Raw genomic sequence first — 19490 nt, 5'->3', positions numbered from 1 at the left:
CTGATTGTAAATTGGGAGTGATGCAAATGGAGGATGAGAAGAGAATGGGAGACATGAGTAAGCGGTTGTCTACTGTTGAGGCAAAGCTTACCGAGCAGTCATTGGTCATCAAGACAATTTCAGATAGCATCTTGGACTTGTCAAGAAGGCTAGAGTTGGTTGAGGATGACGATGATGATAAGGAGGTGTATGTGAGGCCGGATGTCCAGAAGGAAGATTGGGTTGCTTATCTACAAAGGATGGAGATTGAGGATCCTGATAGATGGATCGAATTGATTAGTGAGGGATAGCCTTCAAGCTCTACTCCCTCTACATCCTCTTAGATGGATGAGAAGATGGGGCTCATTGTTAGCTGCTCATGGCAGTGAGTCCCTAAACATGTTGAGCAGGTATGACTGATGGTGCAGGGATGGCTTGGCATCAAGCATCATGACATGTTGCAGATGGGATGGATGGAGTTTCCATGGACCTGAGCATGGATTATGGAGATAGATTCTTGATGAGTCAAGAATGTGGCAGGATGCTTTGAGGAACAACTGATGATGGCATGAGGATGTTCACTCTCATGGTTTGAGCATGACAGTTGGATTAGCTACCCAACTAGTTCAGACATGGGGTTGTGAAGTGTGCAGAGATGTGTTAGCATTGTGTTGTAGTATCATGATAGAGCTTCACATGGGGACACATGATGAGGTCGACATGAGATGTTGCAGTGGAGATTGTGACAGAGGGGTTGATGATCATGGATCGAGATGATATCTGATGGAGGGCATACCGTTGAGGTGTATACCTTGGTATGGTTATCTTGGTGACAGTTGGTTGCTAAGGTGAGACATGATGGAGACGGAGTTCTACATATGTTGCAGGGATGTTTTCCTTATGTGGAGGAGTTGACATCATGGATATTGATGACCTTGGTGGATGGCTACCGAGATGGTATGTTGTCGAGGATGACAACGATTTCAGGTGGAGGAGGATGTAAGGTCCTCGGATTGATGACTCAGTTGGGCGCCGGGCGGACCGGGCACGGGCACGGGCGCACGGGCGATTTGGAGTGCACGGGCGGGTCGAGCCGCACGACGGGCGCGCGGGCGGGTGCGCGATGGGTGGGCGTGCAGGTGAGCGCACATGGCGGGCGCGCGGGCGGGCGGACGCACACGGAAAAGCAAAGAAACCAAGAGTTGAATGCGACGATAGTGTAGACTTGGTGAAACGACATGCGATGGTTTATACCCATGAATTGGAGCGTTTGCGGTGGTGAATGGCCGACCTTTGGTGGAGGTGTGGCCGACTTATAATACACCCAAACGTTGTGTGTAAAGGGGTGTGTGGGCGGTCGGCTGGGCAGCCCACCCACACCCCACGATGGATATATATTTGGAGGCATTGGAGCTTCATTTGGCAATTCTACTTGGACAAGCACTTCGCACAAGAGCTCAAGAGGAAGACAAGTGCGCAGATTTAGAAGGGCATGCGCATAGCTCATGCGCACTTCTTGAAGGCGCTCACTTGGTGATGCTTGGAGTTGGTCGAAGGTTGGGCAAGGTGTGCCCGAGTTTGTTCTAGAGTGCGGATTTGTGCCGGGACTTGGCGAGGGTGTCTTGGTGGCTCGGGTGAGCACCCGCCCATCGTGCAAGGTGTGCACAAGATTGTAAAAGGCAGGGTTGCCTTTGATTGTAAAATTGGTTAAGTATGAGACTTGGTCTTGCCAAGACATACTTGTATATTGTAAACTGATATTCTTAATATATTATCGGGAGACTCATTGTTCAGGGAGTTTCCCCTCCCTTTATACTGTGCAATTGTTGTTCTCTTTTATAATTGCTGATGATAATGAATGAGTATGGGTGTTCATTAGTATAAAGGATAAACATAATATTGCTTGGTTGCGAAACACAAACTAAGTAAGGAGAAAGTGTAATAGGCGTAGTCCACGAACATTAGTATTGGTGAAAAGAAAGTGTTCGGTGGTGCCTCGCTATAAGCGGTTGGAAGACTACCGTAGGTGTAGGGGCATGACGATAATCCTCTTTGGTTAGACGAAGAATTTACTTAGGCTAGCCAGTACAAAAGGAGCTCTGAGGACCTCAGGGAGATTTTGTTTGGGTCGGAGCTAGTCAAGCTCTGTAGTGCTCAGGATCTCATAATTTGCAACAGCCTAAAGAAGTGGCCCAATTCTAGCCAGATGACCTGCATCCATGGGCTTGGTAGCAGCGTGGTAGACTATGTTATTTCTGATCTCCCTTTATACAACGAAATAATAAATTTTGACATCTTGAACGAACACGAGCCTGACTACGATCATAGGCCTTTACTTATAACTCTCAATTCTGTCATGCATAGAAATCCCATAGAAGATAATCCTTATAGCCATAAGAACTTAATATTTGATAGAAATAAAAACGATCTCTTTCTAAATGAATTAAAAACTAATTTTCTTCCTTTATCTAGTATAGACAACATAGACAACCTCTATCATAATTTTACTACAACCCTCTCATATTCTATTAACAAGTTCTCAATTGAAGTTTCAAGTAATAAAGGAAATAACAAAACCAACCCATGGTATGACAAAGATTGTAAAAATGCGAGTAGAGCAATTAAGGAAGTTGTTGATGAATCTCTTAAAATTGGCAAGATAAAAATATACAAAGCCCTAACTAAAAGGGAAAAAGGGCAGCATATTCATAAAATACAAGAGAATCTCTTACACCTCTCTAAGGTAGCTCCTAAAAAATTCTAGAGGCAGATTCTAACTAAGAATACTAAAGATAATAATAAAATTTCTTTAGACGACTAGAATTCCTATCTTAAAAAGCTTTATGAATGTCCAAATGTCATGGATAACTTTGAAACCCTGCTCACAATGAAAGAAGTTTTCTCATTAGAAGACATTGATTTTGGGGTTAAACGCTTGGAAAATGGGAAAGCTAATGACATTGAAGGTTACTAGGCAAAGATATTAAAAATTGGAGGTCTTGTCCTCATCCCCCACATCCACAAGCTTTTCAATCAAGCGGTCAAGCAAGGGTTCCCTAAACCATGGACTCAAAGCCTCATTATCCCTATTTTTAAAAGTGGGGATACAAATAACCCCTCTAATTATTGGACAATTATGATCAGCCCTCTCTTGGCCAAGTTATATGGTATTATTTTGGAAAAGAAGTTGAGCATATGGCTTGAAAGTGAGGGTAAGCGGGCTAAAGGCCAAGCAGGTTTTATAATGCATCACTCAACAACGGACCACCTCGTTATGCATAGGATCATTGTGGAGGAATGTCGCAGTGATAAATCCAATCTCTTTTTTTGTTGTGGACTTTAGAAAGGCCTTTGATACGGTTCCTAAAAACAACCTATGGAATAGATTAGAAGAGATAAAGGTTCCTTTTGAGTTGAGAGCTGCTGCTATAAGGTTATATGAGAATTTAATTGCCAAGTTAAAGAGCAATGAGGGGTGGTAAAAAGATATTAATTGTAATATTGGAGTTAAACAAGGTTGCCCCCTCTCCCCTACCCTATTTGGCATTTACATCGACAAGCTAGAAGGTTGTTTAGAGGAAGCAGGTTGTGTTGGCATGATCTTAGCTGGGATAGTCATCCTCCTTCTTCTCTATGCTGACGATATTATTCTTCTCGCAAGGTGCCCATCCGATCTTGAGAAGCAACTTAGCCTTCTTAAGGATTTCTGCTCTACCATGGGTATCACTGTTAACACTGACAAAACAAAAGTTATGATTATCAAATCCAAGAAGGACAGCTACGCTAACTTTATGTATGACAATAGTAACTTGGACAAAGTATCTTCTTACAAGTACCTAGGAATTGATATTCATCACAAGCTCAACTGGAACTATAGCATTGAGGAAAGGATTAATGGGGGGCAGAAAGCTTATTTCGGTCTTGAAAATAATTGTAAAGTGACAAACCTCGTAATGTGGGATAGAAAGAAGTTCCTCTTTGAAACTTTAGTCACTCCTATTATCTTATATGGATGTGAGGTTTGGGGTTGCAGCATCTATAGATAATCTTGGAGAAAGATTGAGCAAATCCAGAAGTGTTTTATAACATATAACCTCAAAATTAAAAGCAATACACCCTATCATATTCTCCTTATAGAAGTGGGTCTTTCCCCTATCGAGAGCCTAGCTATGACTAGGCTTCTGTTGTACAAGCAGAAACTCAATAACGTAGGAGACCATAGACTTCCTAAGCTACCTTTAAATTCCAGCCAAAACCACCTAAGGCTCAAACGAGGTTGGCATAAAGACACCAGGGCCTGGTTAAACCATTGGGAGATCAACGAGAATGTTCCATTGCAAAACATTAATAACATTAAAAATATTGTTACTTCTAAGTTTAAAAAAAAAATTGCGGTGTGAGAAAGATTTAGTAGCTAAAAGAAAATTAAGATATTATAAGGAGTTCATAAACCCCACCCTAGAAGATCAAAAGTATCTCTTTGTTTCAACTAGCTCAAAGAAGAAAATTAATATAGCCAAGATTAGAACGAACTCTCATAAGCTCCATAGTGAAACGGGTCGTTGGGCAGTTCCTAAAACACCATGGATGGAAAGGATCTGCCATTTCTGTGAGAATATGAACATTAAGGATGAAAATCAGTTCCTCTTAGAGTGCCCCATGTATAACCACATTAGATCTCAATTTCATAATCTTTGTTGCAATACTAACCTTCTTAGCCTTTTACGATGTCAAAATTATAGTGAGCTCGACAGGCTTCTCTCCAAGATTTTTGAGCATAGGAATAAAATCTTAAATCAAACTAAATAATTCATTTATTTAGGTCCGATAGACCAAAGTTTGGTCTCAGTGGACGTTAATCATCATCATCGATAATAATACTTATAATAATATTAGTAATATTAATTAATATAATAATAATATCTGATAATAATATTATAATAATATTATATTATCATTATATTATTATAATAATATTATATTTTTATTATATTTTTATATTAATATATTAGGATTATTATTATATTATTATAACAACAACAATAATAATGATAATCACAATTATATTGAATTATTATTATAATAACAATATTAACTCATAATAACAACCATGATCCAATAATAATTAGAATTGTGATAAGGGAATTATTATGTGTATTTTTTAAAGACCAACTATTTATGATTATTAATAACTATATAAATAATAACAATGATATTCTTATATATTTATATATTTATGATTATTATATTAATATTAATATTATTTTTTTTTCTCAAAGGTGGAAAAACCTATCAAACTCAATTGTCAAACCAACAGTGAGGACAACCATCTCTGGATGCTATCCATAAATGTAGGTTGACGCATCACTGTTATCAAGGAAAACCACGCCACCTGGAATTACCCGTTGGTGGTCCGTAAGGGAGTAGGCTTTCACTCCTACCAGATGCCTCTAGGTCTTGGGCCATTAACCTGGTTCCTTATGTCTGAGGAAGACGAGCTCTTAGCCAAGCAGAAGGAGTTTTAGGGCATACTCCAGGCCCTATATTAATATTATTATAATAATATAAACTCATAATAATGTTATTAATATTAATTAATAATAATAATAATAATTAGTATTATTATTATTATTATTATTATTATTATTATGATATTATAATTTTTAGGCTTTATTAATTCAACCATGTTTATTTTAATATTTTTAATATTTATTTTAGGGTTTGTATAGCTTGGATTTATAATATTAGTCCCTTTTGTTTAATATTATTCCCCCGGGTTCATAATCCGTTGGGATTTTAGTATTAATCAAGGATTAATACTAAAATCCCAACGGATTATGAACCCGGGGGAATAATATTAAACAAAAGGGACTAATATTATAAACCCAAGCTATACAAACCCTAAGATAAATATTAAAAATACTAAAATAAACATGTTTTAACTAATAAAGCCTAAGAATTAATATTTTTAAATTAAAAGGAATAATAAACCAAAGGGAATTATTAATATTATAAACCCAATGAACTAATAAACCCAACCATTTAATATTATAAACCTAAGGAATTAGTTAACCCAAGGGATAAATATTAAAAACCTAAGGGATCAAGAAGTGCAAGATATTGATATTACAAATGCAAGAGATTAATAAAGCTTACCATGATTTATACTATAAACCCAAAGGATTAATACTAAAACCCCAAGGGATTATGAACCAAAGGAAATATTATTAAACCCAAGGGACTAATATTATAAACCCAACATTGGTAAACACTAATGTAAATATTAGAAAGACTAAAATAAACATGGTTTATTTTCATGGTAAGACAATCCTTGTCATAATGTGACATTCAACCATGGCTAACCATGGCTGGCTATGATTGTCAATGGTTGACCATGATTGATATTATAAACCTAAGGGAATAATAAACCAAAGAGAGTGATATTATAAACCCAAAGGAATAATAAACCCAAGGGATTGATATTATACACCCAACGGAATAATAAACCCAAGGGATTATGAACCCAAGGGAATAATATTGAACCCAAGGGAGTAATATTATAAATGAAACATTAGTAAACCCAAATATAAATATTACAAACACTAAAATAAACATGGTATGTTTTCATAGTGAGAAAATCCTTGTCGCAATGTGACATTCAACCATGGTTGACCATGGTTGGCTATGATTGACAATGGTTGACCATGATCAATATTATAAACCCAAGGGAATAATAAACCCAAGGGATTGATATCAGAAACCCAAAGGAATAATAAACCCAACAGATTAATACTAAAACCCCAAGGGATTATGAACCCAAGGGAATAATATTAAACCCAAGGGACTAATATTATATACCCGACGTATATAAACCCTAAGATAAATATTATAAACACAAAAATAAACATGATTGACCATCGTTGATTTTTATATTGAGACAATCCTTATCACAATTCTGTGTTGGACTGTGGTTGAAATCATAATAAACCATGGTTGACTAGGGAACAATAAACCCAAGCGATTGATATTATAAACCCAAGGGATTAATACTAAAATCCCAAGGGATTATGAACTCGAGGAAATAATATTAAACAAAAGGACTAATATTATAAACCCAAGGTATAAAAACTCTCAGATAAATATTAAAAATACTAAAATAAACATTGTTGAATTAATAAACCCTAAAAACTAATATTTTAAACTCAAAGGATTAATAAATCAAAGGGATTATTAATATTATAAACGCAAGGAACAGTAAGCCCAAGGGATTAATACTAAAGCCCTAAGGGAATAATATTAAAGGCAAGGGAGTGATATTATATACCCAAGGTATATAAACCCTAAGTGGAGATAATTTTTTTTCATAATGTGAGATCGAACCATGATTGACCACAGTTGACCATGGTTGGTTATGGTTGACCATGATTGATATTATAAACCCAAGTTAATAATAAACCTAAGGGATTGATATTATGAACCCATGGGAAACATAAAAACAAGGGATTAATACTAGTACTCAAGGGATTATGAACCTAAGGGAATAATATTAAACCCAAGGACTAATATTAAAAACCCAACATTGGTAAACCTAGATATAAGTATTACAAACACTAAAATAAACAAGGTTTATTTTTATGGTGAGACAATCCTTGTCATAATGCGACATTCAACCATGTTTGACCATGGTTGGCTATAATTGACAATGGTTGACCACCATTAATATTATAAACCTAAGGGAATAATAAACCCAAGGAATGATATTATAAATCGAAAGTAACTATAAACACAAGCGATTAATACAAAAACCCCAAGGGATTATGAACCCAAGGGAATAATATTAAACCCAAGGGCCAAATATTATAAACCCAACATTGGTAAACCCAAATATAAATACTACAAACACTAAAATAAACATGGTTTATTTTCATGGTGTGACAATCCTTGTCACAATGCGAAATTCAACCATGATTGACCATGGTTGGCTATGATTGACAATGGTTGACCATGATTGATATTTTTTTTTTTCCCCTGGGAAAAAGTCGTAATTTCTATTAGTATTGAGAAATTACATTTTGCAGATGCCGAAGCATATTCATATGGAGGCAGCAGTGCCTGTCAAGTTCATAGTCTGTAAATCTAGGAAGAGAAAAACAAGTTGTCTCCACGCAGGGAGCATTATCAAAACAGTAAAACTAGCAGTGATCAAAATTGTGTCCATGCTCTGCGCAGAGAGCTATATATATGCTGATAATATCAAAAAAGAGTAGAGCTGTACTCATGACTAGACAGTAGAAATATATACATGCTATAAACAAAAATGGTACTGTAAGTGTGGGCTTTATAGCCCATCTCCCATGTGGTCATCAAAAGGTCTGTGGTAGTGCTGGTAGTAAGTTCCGTCGATTTCCTCCTGGATCAACCAGTCATCTCCTTGTCTGTGCGCTGCCTCTTTGGAGAGCTGGTCGGCGACGGTGTTCTGTTCCCTGTAAATGTGTCGACAGACAAATGATTCAAAGGATGCAGTCAGTCTTTTAGCTTCATCTAGAATGTGTCTCAATGAAAATGCATGACAATGAGATGCATCATTCAGCCAATTGCAAACAATTTTAGAGTCTCCGAACAGCTGAAGGTGTCTGCATTGTTTATGGATAGCAAAGTGTATGATGTGTTTAGCCGTGCACAGTTCAACAAAGTTATTGGTGCCTCTGCCTAGTTTTATTTGTATCTTATAGCAGTGCATTTCATTGAGATAGAGTATTGCTCCTCCCCCACAGCCCGCATCTTGTGCCGAGCCATCAAAGAAAGCCCATGGCTTTGATTTGTCGATGTTCACAGGTCTGATGATACGAGGTGGGGCTGTGGATTCCTCTTCAGGTATCATGTTAAAGTCAACAATCGTATGGTGTAATATAGTGGGCCAGTGTGGGGCTTTGAGATTAAAGATAGCCTGATTGCGCGCGATCCAAACAGCCCAGCAGGCCAGCAGCGGAATGTTGATAGATTTCCCAGTGTGGTTCAGGCACCAGTTTTTCCATGCATCCATGAGGTTATTACCTTGCCAATTTTTCAAATGCGGATAGTGTGAGGTGAGGGCATGCCAAAACTGTAGAGTAGTGCTGCAATTCAAGAACAAATGATCTGTGCTTTCTTCCTCCCCTTGGCATAAGTGGCAACGAAATGGTCCATAAAAGGATCTCTTCATGAGATTGGTGCCTGTAGGGATTTTGTCAAATAGAATGTTCCACATTAATAATCGCGTGCGAGGAGCCGACTTAAGTTTCCAGAGCGCTTTCCAGGTGGGATGGATATCCGGGGGCCTATAAGGTTCCATGAGCCTTAAATATCCTAGCTTCGGGGCGTATGCTCCATGCTTGGCAAAGGCCCAGATGATTTCATCAGGTCCTTCTGTGAGCCTGATGTGAGCTTGTGTGAGAGCATCCGTATACTCCATCCATTCGTTCTGCCACTGTTCAGGAATTTCTAACACTTGAGCGGTGGTCCATGCTTGCTGGAGGAATGAGGAATTTTCATTATCTCCAATGTGCATAATGTGCGTAATCCCTCTGTCATGAAGGTGCCTTATGAGGTCAGCTGATAACCTGTGGGCATTTCCACATCCGACCCACGGGTCCAGACCAATACGCACTGCATTACCTTCCTTAATGCGCCATGTGATTCCTTCTCGTAGCAGAGGTAAGGTGCCTATAACCGCTTTCCAGATATTGGAAATGTTTTGATTAGTTCCTTGTTGTGTACAGATCCAGTCCAAAACGTTCTGAGGCTTGATATATTTTGCATATGCTACTCGAGTCCATAGACCATTTGAGGTGAGAAGCTGCCACCCAAGTTTGGCAGCCAGTGCTCTGGAGAAGAGGTCGAGCCTCTTTATACCCCATCCCCCCCAGCGTTTGGGTTTGGCGATGGTATCCCATTTGACCCAGGCGAAGAGCCTTCCCGGCTGGTGACCTTTCCAAAGAAATCTGCAGCAAATACTTTGTAGCCTATTCAATATGCCCTTAGGTATCCAGGCTAGGGCCATCCAATAGACTGGTGTGGCTTCAATCACAGCTTTAATAAGGACCAATCTGCCAGCACGAGAGAGATATCTGTGGTACCATACCTGTAGTCGCTTTTCCACTTTAGCTATGAGCCATAACCAGTCTGCTATTCTGTAACCTATAGGTTTCAGTCTGAAACCAAGGTACTTTATCCCATCCGACAAGTTCAAATTGATGAAGGGGAAGCGCTGTGTAGCAAAGGCGGTTTCATGAATAGAGCAGCCAACTGTAGTAATCGTGGACTTATTATCATTGATCTTCATTCCTGTAGCTTGCTGGAAGAGAAGAATGGAGTTATGAAGGGTAGTGGAGTCCCCAATGCTGCCATTCAGGAAGATCAGGATGTCATCAACAAATAACAGATGAGTGAGGTAGAAGTTATCCGCAAGTTTAATGCCAGTCAATTGATGCCTATCTCGAGCTGATGAGATAACTCTACTTAATCCTTCCATAATAAGCAGGAACAACAGAGGTGAGAGCGGACATCCCTGTCTGAGTCCTCTCTCTGAAGTAAAGAATGAGGTAGCTTCCCCATTGAGTAACACACTATAGGATACATCGGTGATACAGCTCATCGTCCATTTGATAAATTCGTAGGGGAAACCAAGATGTGTTAGCAGCAACCTCAAATACAACCAATTTGTTCTGTCAAAAGCCTTGGACAGATCCACTTTTAGAATCATTCCCTTCTGCTTTTTAATCTGCATGGTGTGCATGAGTTCTTGAGCTGTGGCTATAGCCTCGTGGATCTGTCTGTGATGCAAGAAGGCGAATTGTTCAGAGGATATGTGTTGCGAGAGAATGGGTTTGAGGCGGTTGGCAATGGTCTTGGCAATAATCTTATAGAGGCAATTACAGAGAGAGATGGGGCGAAAGTCATCGAAAGAGATCGGGGCATTAGATTTGGGGATTAAGGCGATGAAGGTGGATTTAATAGCAGAGGATATTCTGCCCCTCCTTCTGCTATCCTCTACAATCTTCAAAAGGTCGCTTCCCAGGATATCAAAGAAAGCGATGTAGAATTCAATGGTCCATCCATCTGGGCCGGGGCTTTTATCTTTTTTAAACCATTTCAGAGTAGCCTCCAATTCTTCCTTGGTCACTTCTGTTATCACTAGAATCTATAGTTCATGTATATGTTAATTGTCCATAAGTTTTTATAAAGTCTTGAGGTCTTGTAAATAAGTGTGTTAACTTATGTCAATTTCAAATTTTGAAACTCAAGAGTTATGAATGAAATTCGTGTAAAGGCAAGGGCATTAGTCATCTTCCATCATGGTTAGTTATGTCATGTCATGTCATTGGTACTTGCGCAGTTTCGCAGCGCGGGTATGATCTCTTAGGTACTTGCGCAGTTTCGTAGCGCGAGTGTGATTGGTCAGTTCTGCTGCTAGATAATGTTTGCGTGTTTTCGTAGCGGCCCGTTTGTCAGCAGTTTCGTAGCGCATTCCTTTAAATTTGAACTGCCCGCGCTACGAAATCGGGGTTTCGGGCTGTTGTGCAGCATTTTTCCTTGAATGTCTAATCCAAGAAATAGTGAGTCACGAGTCCGGTTATGATTGTTTCCTCACACCATTTATGTGTCATGATTAGCCATTACTTTGCCATCAGGTCTGATTTCATTGAGTTAGGTGTCAGTTTGGAGGACGTTATAGGAAGTGGTCATCCCATAACGTGTTTTTCATAACATATGAATGTCTTCTGCTCTATGAAAAGCGTGAGCTTTATTCTAAACAGACTACTGCAAGCGAGCCTGATTTCTACAGCCAAAGAGTGTTTTTGTGCTGCAAACCACCGTCATTTCCTTGTGTAGAATTGTGCAAAGAAACATGGAAAGAAAGGAGCACCGTTTGGGTAAATATGTGAGAACAGAGCCGGAGGGATTAGATGTAACCCTCAGGAATGAGGAAGTAGCAAAGGCGTTCAGAGGTGCTGGTTGTTGGCGGTTCTGTGAAAAACTCAAAGGTGGACATGCAGAAGTGACCAAGGCATTTGCAGTGAACTTCACGGGATTAAATTCAAAAGTGGCCATGCTGGAGTTTTCGGTTTCCCCTGAAGTCATTTCTACAGTCACAGAAATCCCAAGAGGTGGCCAAGAATGGTTCAAGAATTTCAAGTTTGATATGGGTCCGTGTAAGGAGTTCTTAAAGGCACCATATGTAGACGAAGATCTTACTAAAGCTGTCCCAAGGAGCTATCTTAAGGAGAATTATGCTACATTATTGACATGCATCCAGAAGTACTTGACATGTGAAGGTCGGTACAACAAAGTCTACTCATATCATTTCAAGTTGCTACTACACTTCACTGGTAAGAGCTCAATAGACATCCCTTTTTACTTATTCAGGAGTATTACTAAGATGTGTGACAAGATTCAGTTGAAGAAGGAAGCTTATGAAACATCTCTTTTCCATCATGGTCTGGTTAAATTATTGGTGTTGGATAGCCTACATAAAATTGGTAAGGACTGGGATTCGTTTGTATTCATGGCCGGTTTCCCTAGTAAAACGGGCCTCACTCCATTACCTGTAAGAGAAAGAGAAGATAGGAGTGAGGATACTACTTTGGCTGAGATTAGGAAAGAAATAACAGACCATAAGAAGCCCAAAGCTAAAACAAAGAAGCCAGAGAGGTCTGTAACAGTCAAAGAAACACCTGAAGCATCAACAAAGAAGACTCCTAAGTTAGCAGTTAAAGAAACTCCTGAAGCATCAGTAGTCAAAACTTCAAAATCATCTAAAGTATCTGAAAAAGAAGCTTCTAAGTTGCCTCTTAAAGAAACACCAGAATCATCTAAACAGAAGACTCACAAAAGAAAAGATGAAATTAAGTCTAGTGAAGTTGAAAGAGTTTCCAGAGTAAGAACTAGAGGCCAGCTGAACAAAGAAAAAGGAAAATCAGCTCATGTGGAAGAGAGTCCTGTTTCTAAGGGTAGTCTAAATGATTTGTTGGAAGCCATTGAATTGGAACAAGAACATCCAATTCAAGTTGAACCACTTGAAATAGAACAAGATCAGTTGGTATCACCTATGCATATTGATCTAACACAGTCTTCACCTGAGAGTTCTAAGAAGTCAAAGGCTTCCAAAAGGTTAAAGTTTGAAGAACCAGGTGAAGAGTATGCCTTTAAACCTCGCAGACCAATGACTAGGAGGCAAATGAAGGAAGCAGAAAAGGCTCAAAAAGAGAAAGTCCCTTCAGACATGCCTAGGACAAAGGCACTTGAAATCTTCTCTGAAATAGTCCAAGCAGCTAAAAACAAGAATAAGGACAATGAGGTGGTTATTAGTCAAAGTGGAAATGTGATTGCCATTAAAAAACAAGCTGGAGCAAGTAAGGAGATACCTCAGGTTCATAATATTTTTAAAGAGAAGGCAGTGAGATATACTAGTTATAAGAAAGCTGTGATGAAAGGTAAAACAAGTTTGATCAGTCAAGCTAGTTCGGTATCTGACGCCTATGTATGGACAGTACCAGCTCTAAAACAGGCAAAAACTATGAAACAAATGAATGCAAGTCTAAGAGCAGAGAACAAGAAGTTGAAGGAGGAAGTCATCAGCCTGAAAGAAAAGCTAGACAAGCTAGCTAAATGATTCAAGGAGGAATGTGTTTTCTCAAATTTTGATATATTTTGGGCCATTGTCTTTTTAAAAAGTTTTTGAGACTTTTTTGTGTCTTCACACCTGTATGGAAAGACTAAAGGAATCATAGATTTGAAATATTGCTGTTTTGAGGTTCATATATTTAATTTTGATGACCTACAGCAGTTTCGTAGCGCGCTACGAAACTGCTGTAGATGACTGGTTAGGTTTAAAGCTTGAGTTGGAATGCTGAGGTCAGCATATATTTAAAGAGATGGTTTAATATCAGCATGGAGATTATAGAAGATCAGTCAGATATTTTGAAAAGGAGGCCAGGTGTAAATATTCAAAGAAAAAGCCGAAGTTTTGTCTTTTGCCTAAAAGTCACTTTATCTCCGAAATTTTAGGGTTTGGATAGAGCTGCTGAGGTGTTAAATGATACACTTGTCCAGTTGTGGGATGGCTGGGTTATGAGTTCTCTTCAGTCACACGGGACTATCCAAGGTTTAAATGGCTTAAAGATGGATCATTAATATATGAACACCGAGGGGAGGCAGCAACCAAGAATATAGGCTTCATTTTCTTTTCGGTTGTTGAGTCATCTATGCATCAAGTATCCGGAGCTGTATGTACATTGAATCTGTTTTAAGTTTGGATATGGTTATTATTGCAGTACTACAGGTGGCAAGCTCCAAGGACACAGCAGGGTATACAAGGAAGAAGACTTAAAGTGCCAATATGATGGAATCCTCTGTTTTCGTAGCATCATATCTCTTGTAATAAATTAGTTTGTTTATGTTATTGTTAAGGTCATTTATGTCAAAAGCCCGAGCTCCCTTCATGCTTGATGAGGAGTCTCGTACAGCAGTGTTTTGATAGGCTATATATAGGAATAACTTAGATGTAAAAAAGGTTGGATACTTAATAGAAAAAGTGTGTTGTTTTGGGCCACTGTAAGATCTTTTTTGACAGTAATAGTAAAACAGAGTTATTCTCTTCTCAAGATTCTCGAAGGATTGTCATGGTCAAATGAAGTGATGATGTGTTATACCTTATGTTATTTTATGGTTTTGTTGTATGCAATCACTCAGAATTCATACTTATATGCTCTGACTTCCTGTGTATACAGCAAGCTATGTGTGGTGGAATATGTTTGACTTGTAATGCTAAGAGCCTTGATTTCTATGAGATCACTGTGTTTTTCTTGTCTACTTGATATTATAGACTCCATAGCCCAATGAGATATCTTTTGGTGTGTTTCCAACCAGTTATGTTTTCATAAGTAAATAAAGAGTTAGCCATCTAGTGTGTGAAGGATTTTATCAAGAGTTTTGAGAGAGCCCTCTCTGATCAAAGAGGCTAATCTTTGGTCTAAAGATAGGTTGAAATAGTTACATGAGACCATGCTTAGTTGCAGCCCCCTAGTACTGGTTTTGTGATAACATTTTGGTGCGTCTGCCGGGAGCTTAAGATTGAATTTCTGAAGGTAGCAGGAGTTCAAATGATTTTCGAGGCTGCATTCTACCTTGGTGACTCCATTTGTTATTTTAAAGTTTAAAGGTGGCTTCGAAAGGAAGGTACACAAGGAGTAACCCTGATCCAAATCCACCTAGTCCTGTGGAAAATCCGAATATCATCTCAAGGAGTAAACAAAGATTCTCTGACATACCAGGTACTTCAAGTATTTCAAAGTCATTATTTACTGAGTTTTCTAGAAGTCTTGAGAACAAACTTGTGGATGATAAGGTTCAAGAGGTCATATTAAGGTCTGAAAATGAAGAAGAAGTAATAGGCATTATCTTGGATTTACAGAAGAGAGGTATTGATACCTCTTCTTTAATTTCACAAAAAGATAAAGAGGAGTTTTGGGAAATTGTTTCTTCTGAGCTTTTGTTAGAAAAAGAAGATTTAAAGCAGCTCAAGGAGCTTGATCCTTTTGAAATTCTGCTTAACTCAAACCTTGGGTTACCTCTCCCAAATTGGAGCTCTTTTGTTGGTGGGTTACAAAGTCCTAATAGTCCTTTTCGTACTCATATTTTGTCCTCAGCTTCTGCAAGTCCAAACAGTCCTCAACTCACATCTCATACTAGTCCTGGTCATAGCATACCTATTGTTGCTGTTCCTCCTTTCATCATGGCTGTACCTGCAAGGTATGCGCCTTTGGCCCTCCCTGCTGTTTTGCATGACTTACCAAATAAATATGCTTCTAAGATTCCAACCTGGGGAGGGGATGAAGACATTACAGCTGAAGAGCATGTAGATAGATTCAATGACTTTATTGATAGGTATGAAGTAGATGATGAAGATGTCAAATTGAGATTATTTGCTCAGTCCTTTATTGGGGAAGTTAGGAAATGGTTCAAAGCCTTGGGAGCTGGTAGTATTCACAGTTGGATTGAGTTTGAAGATAGTTTTTTGAGAAAATGGGGAAATAGAACTAATCCAGTACAGGCCCTCACTGAATATAATAATTTGAGAAGAGCCCCAGATGAGACTATTCAAAACTTTTCTAAGAGGTTCAATAAGATTTACAATTCCATTCCAGCTCACTTAAAACCTCCTGGAGCCCTGGCCCAACTAAGATATGCTGAGTCCTTTGAATCTGATTTTTCTCTCTTACTCAGAGAAAGAGAGTCTGCTACATTGGCTGATATGCAAAATGATGCTATCAAAGTTGAAGTAAATATACTTGCTGCTAAAAAGTCTAAGATGGCTAAGACCAAAATTAAGGAAGAGGAGAGGCCCTCTACTTCAGCTCAAGATGAAAGATTTGAAACCATGATGAAGACTATGGAAAAGTTAATGGACCAATTAGCACTTGGGAATACTACTGCTCCTCAAGCACAACAAGAATCTCGGTTTAGAAATCCTCAGTTTAGGAGACCTCAAAATCAACAACGGCCAAGGGAAAATAGAAATCAGCCAGCTGATCCTCCTGTAAGACCTCCATTTCAGCAAAATATGGTAGATGGTGAGGAAGAGACTGAGGAACCAGAAGAAGCTATTCATTGTCTTGGTGAAGAAGATTCAGAAATCTTTTTAACAAAAGAAGAGCATGATGAGTCTAGCCAACAAAAAGTTGAGGAAGAACCTTCAGATTTCCTAAAGGGGTATCAGCATGCCATTTTTGAAATTCAAAAGCAATATAATCTCAGAAATAGAGAGGTGCCTATTACAGCAAATAAGGGTCAGCCTAAGAAGAATGTTCCAAAAGCAGCGGAAGACAAAAAAGAAAAGCCAAAACAAGCTGAAGAAAAAGGTGATGCTCCTATTGAAAAGAAAGAGAATCAAGCTCTTGTTCTTCCTAAGGAAGTTGAGAAGTCTACTCCAGGATTCAATATAGAAAATGAGATTTCTAAAATTAAAATATCAGTCCCATTTAATGAACTTTTGAAAGTAAACAAGTATAGAAGCAAGATTGTGGAAATGCTTAATTCTCCCCCGGGAGGAGCTGATATTTTAAATTTGCAAGAAGACAATCCTATCATTTGTTTGGGCCCAAGGCTGGAAGATGAGCAGAATGATGAATTTCCTCCTTTTTATATAAGCATCAATATACATGAAATGACTCTTCATAATGCCATGTTGGACTCAGGAGCATCTCATAATCTTATGCCCAAAGTCATTATGGAAAGGTTAGGATTGGAAGTGACCAGACCTTATAAAGATTTATTTTCTTTTGATTCTAAGAGGGTGCATTGTATTGGGTTAATTAAGGATGTTGTTGTGGCTCTTACACAAATCCCAGCCAAAACCACTGTCATGGATATTGTTGTGGCTGATGTTCCACCTAAATTTGGAATATTACTTTCAAGATCGTGGGCAGCTAAAATTAAGGGTACTATGCAAATGGATTTGACTTATGCTACTATTCCAGTATTTGGAGAGCAGAGAAGGTTATACCGGGAAACAAGGATGGCATATATGGTGAGTAGTAAGGATAAACCACAGAATTTTCCTATCTATTCTTGTGATACAGGCTTGGGATCAGCCATTCTATTTAATGAATCAGTGGGAGAAGAATCACAGAAAGAAAAAGCAGAAAATCAGTGCGAAGAGTTGCAGCAAAGTAATGAAGAAGACATTTCTGGTTGCTGGTCTTTGTATTTTGATGGAGCAGCAGGGAAGGAAGGAGCTGGCGCTGGAATTTGGATCATGAGTCCAGCTGATGAGAGTAAGTTTCTGTCTTATAAGCTCAATTTTGATTGCATAAATAACATGGCCGAGTATGAGTCCTTGGTTTTAGGCCTAGAAAATTTGATTGAGTTCAAGGCAAAAAACATTGCTGTTTATGGGGACTCTGAGCTAGTTATAAAGCAAGTTCAAGGTGTTTATCAAACAAAAGATGCAAGAATGAGAGCTTATAGGAATTTGGTGTTAGAATTGTTGGAAAAGTTTCAATCATACATTTTCAATGTCATAACCAGAGAGCAGAATTCCATGGCAGATTCTCTTGCTGTAGCAGCTAGTCTTTTTGTCATTCCTAAACATGCTTCTGACAGTTATGAAGTCAAAGTCCGCCATAGGCCAGTAATCCCTGATAATATATTAAATTGGCAAGTCTTTGAAGATGACCAGCAGGTGAAAAGTTTCATAGAATTGAAAGGAGAATTTGAGCATTGTCAAATTGATCAGCAAAACATGTTAGTTGAAACAAAAGAAAAGTCTGAGGTATTACAGCTCCAAAATAATCTCATCCCTAAAGGTCTTATTCCACTTGAAAAGCTTTTTGATCAGAATGATGTCTTTAAGGCACCAAGGTTGCAAGCAAATGAAGAGGAGATAGAAAACTGCAATCTAGGTGATTTAGTAGCGCCTAAATTGATCAAAATTTCAAAATTTTTATCAGCTGATCTAAAGGTTAAGTACATTGATCTGATGAAGAAGTTTATTGATGTGTTTGCTTGGAATTATACTGATCTCAAACAATATGATTCCTCAGTTATACAACATACAATCCCCATCAAGCCAAATGAGAAACCTTTTAAGCAAAAATTGAGAAGAATAAATCCTCTGCTAATGCCATTAATTGAGAAAGAAGTCAAGAAGCTGTTTGATGCAAAGATCATTGTTCCTATCAGATTTTCAAATTGGTTAGCCAACTTGGTTCCAGTGAGGAAAAAGAACGGAGAAATAAGGATTTGCATAGACTTTAGGAATTTGAACAAGGCTTCACTCAAGGACAATTATCCTCTTCCTAAAATGGATCTCATGTTGCAGAATATTGTAGGTTCTCAAAGAATGTCAATGTTAGATGGCTTTTCAGGATACAACCAAATCCTTGTTCATCCAGAGGATCAGGAGAAGACAGCCTTTACTACACCATGGGGCACATTTATGTATGCCAAGATGCCCTTTGGCCTCATGAATGCAGGGGCGACTTTCCAAAGGGCTATGGACATTGCTTTTGCAGAGGAGAGAGATAAATCAGTTGTGGTATACCTTGATGATATCACAGTATTTTCAAAGAGAGAGGAAGATCATTTAAAGCATCTAGAAAAGATATTATTGAAGTGTAGAAGGTTCGGCATTTCTTTGAATCCAACTAAAAGTATCTTTGCTTTGACTTCTGGTAAGTTGCTTGGGCATATCATTTCTCAAGAAGGCATTAAAATAGATCCAAATAGAGTTAGTGCTATTTCAAGGCTGGATTTGCCAAGGAGTAAGAAAGAAGTTCAGTCTTTTCTTGGTAAAGTCAATTTTGTTAGGAGGTTCATTCCTAACTTTGCAGAGGTGGTTAAGCACATCACAAAAATGCTAAAGAAGGGAGCAGACTTTAGGTGGACAGCTGAGGCAAGAAAGTCATTTGAAGAAATTAAAAAAGCACTCACTCAAGCACCGGTGCTTATTAGTCCTGATTTCTCCAAGGAAT

Source organism: Pinus tabuliformis, chromosome 2_2, assembly GCF_031772625.1.
Source record: "Pinus tabuliformis cultivar Carrire ecotype Pingquan chromosome 2_2, CPIR1, whole genome shotgun sequence".
NCBI lineage: Eukaryota > Viridiplantae > Streptophyta > Pinopsida > Pinales > Pinaceae > Pinus > Pinus tabuliformis.
This window is presented reverse-complemented; position numbering follows the sequence as displayed.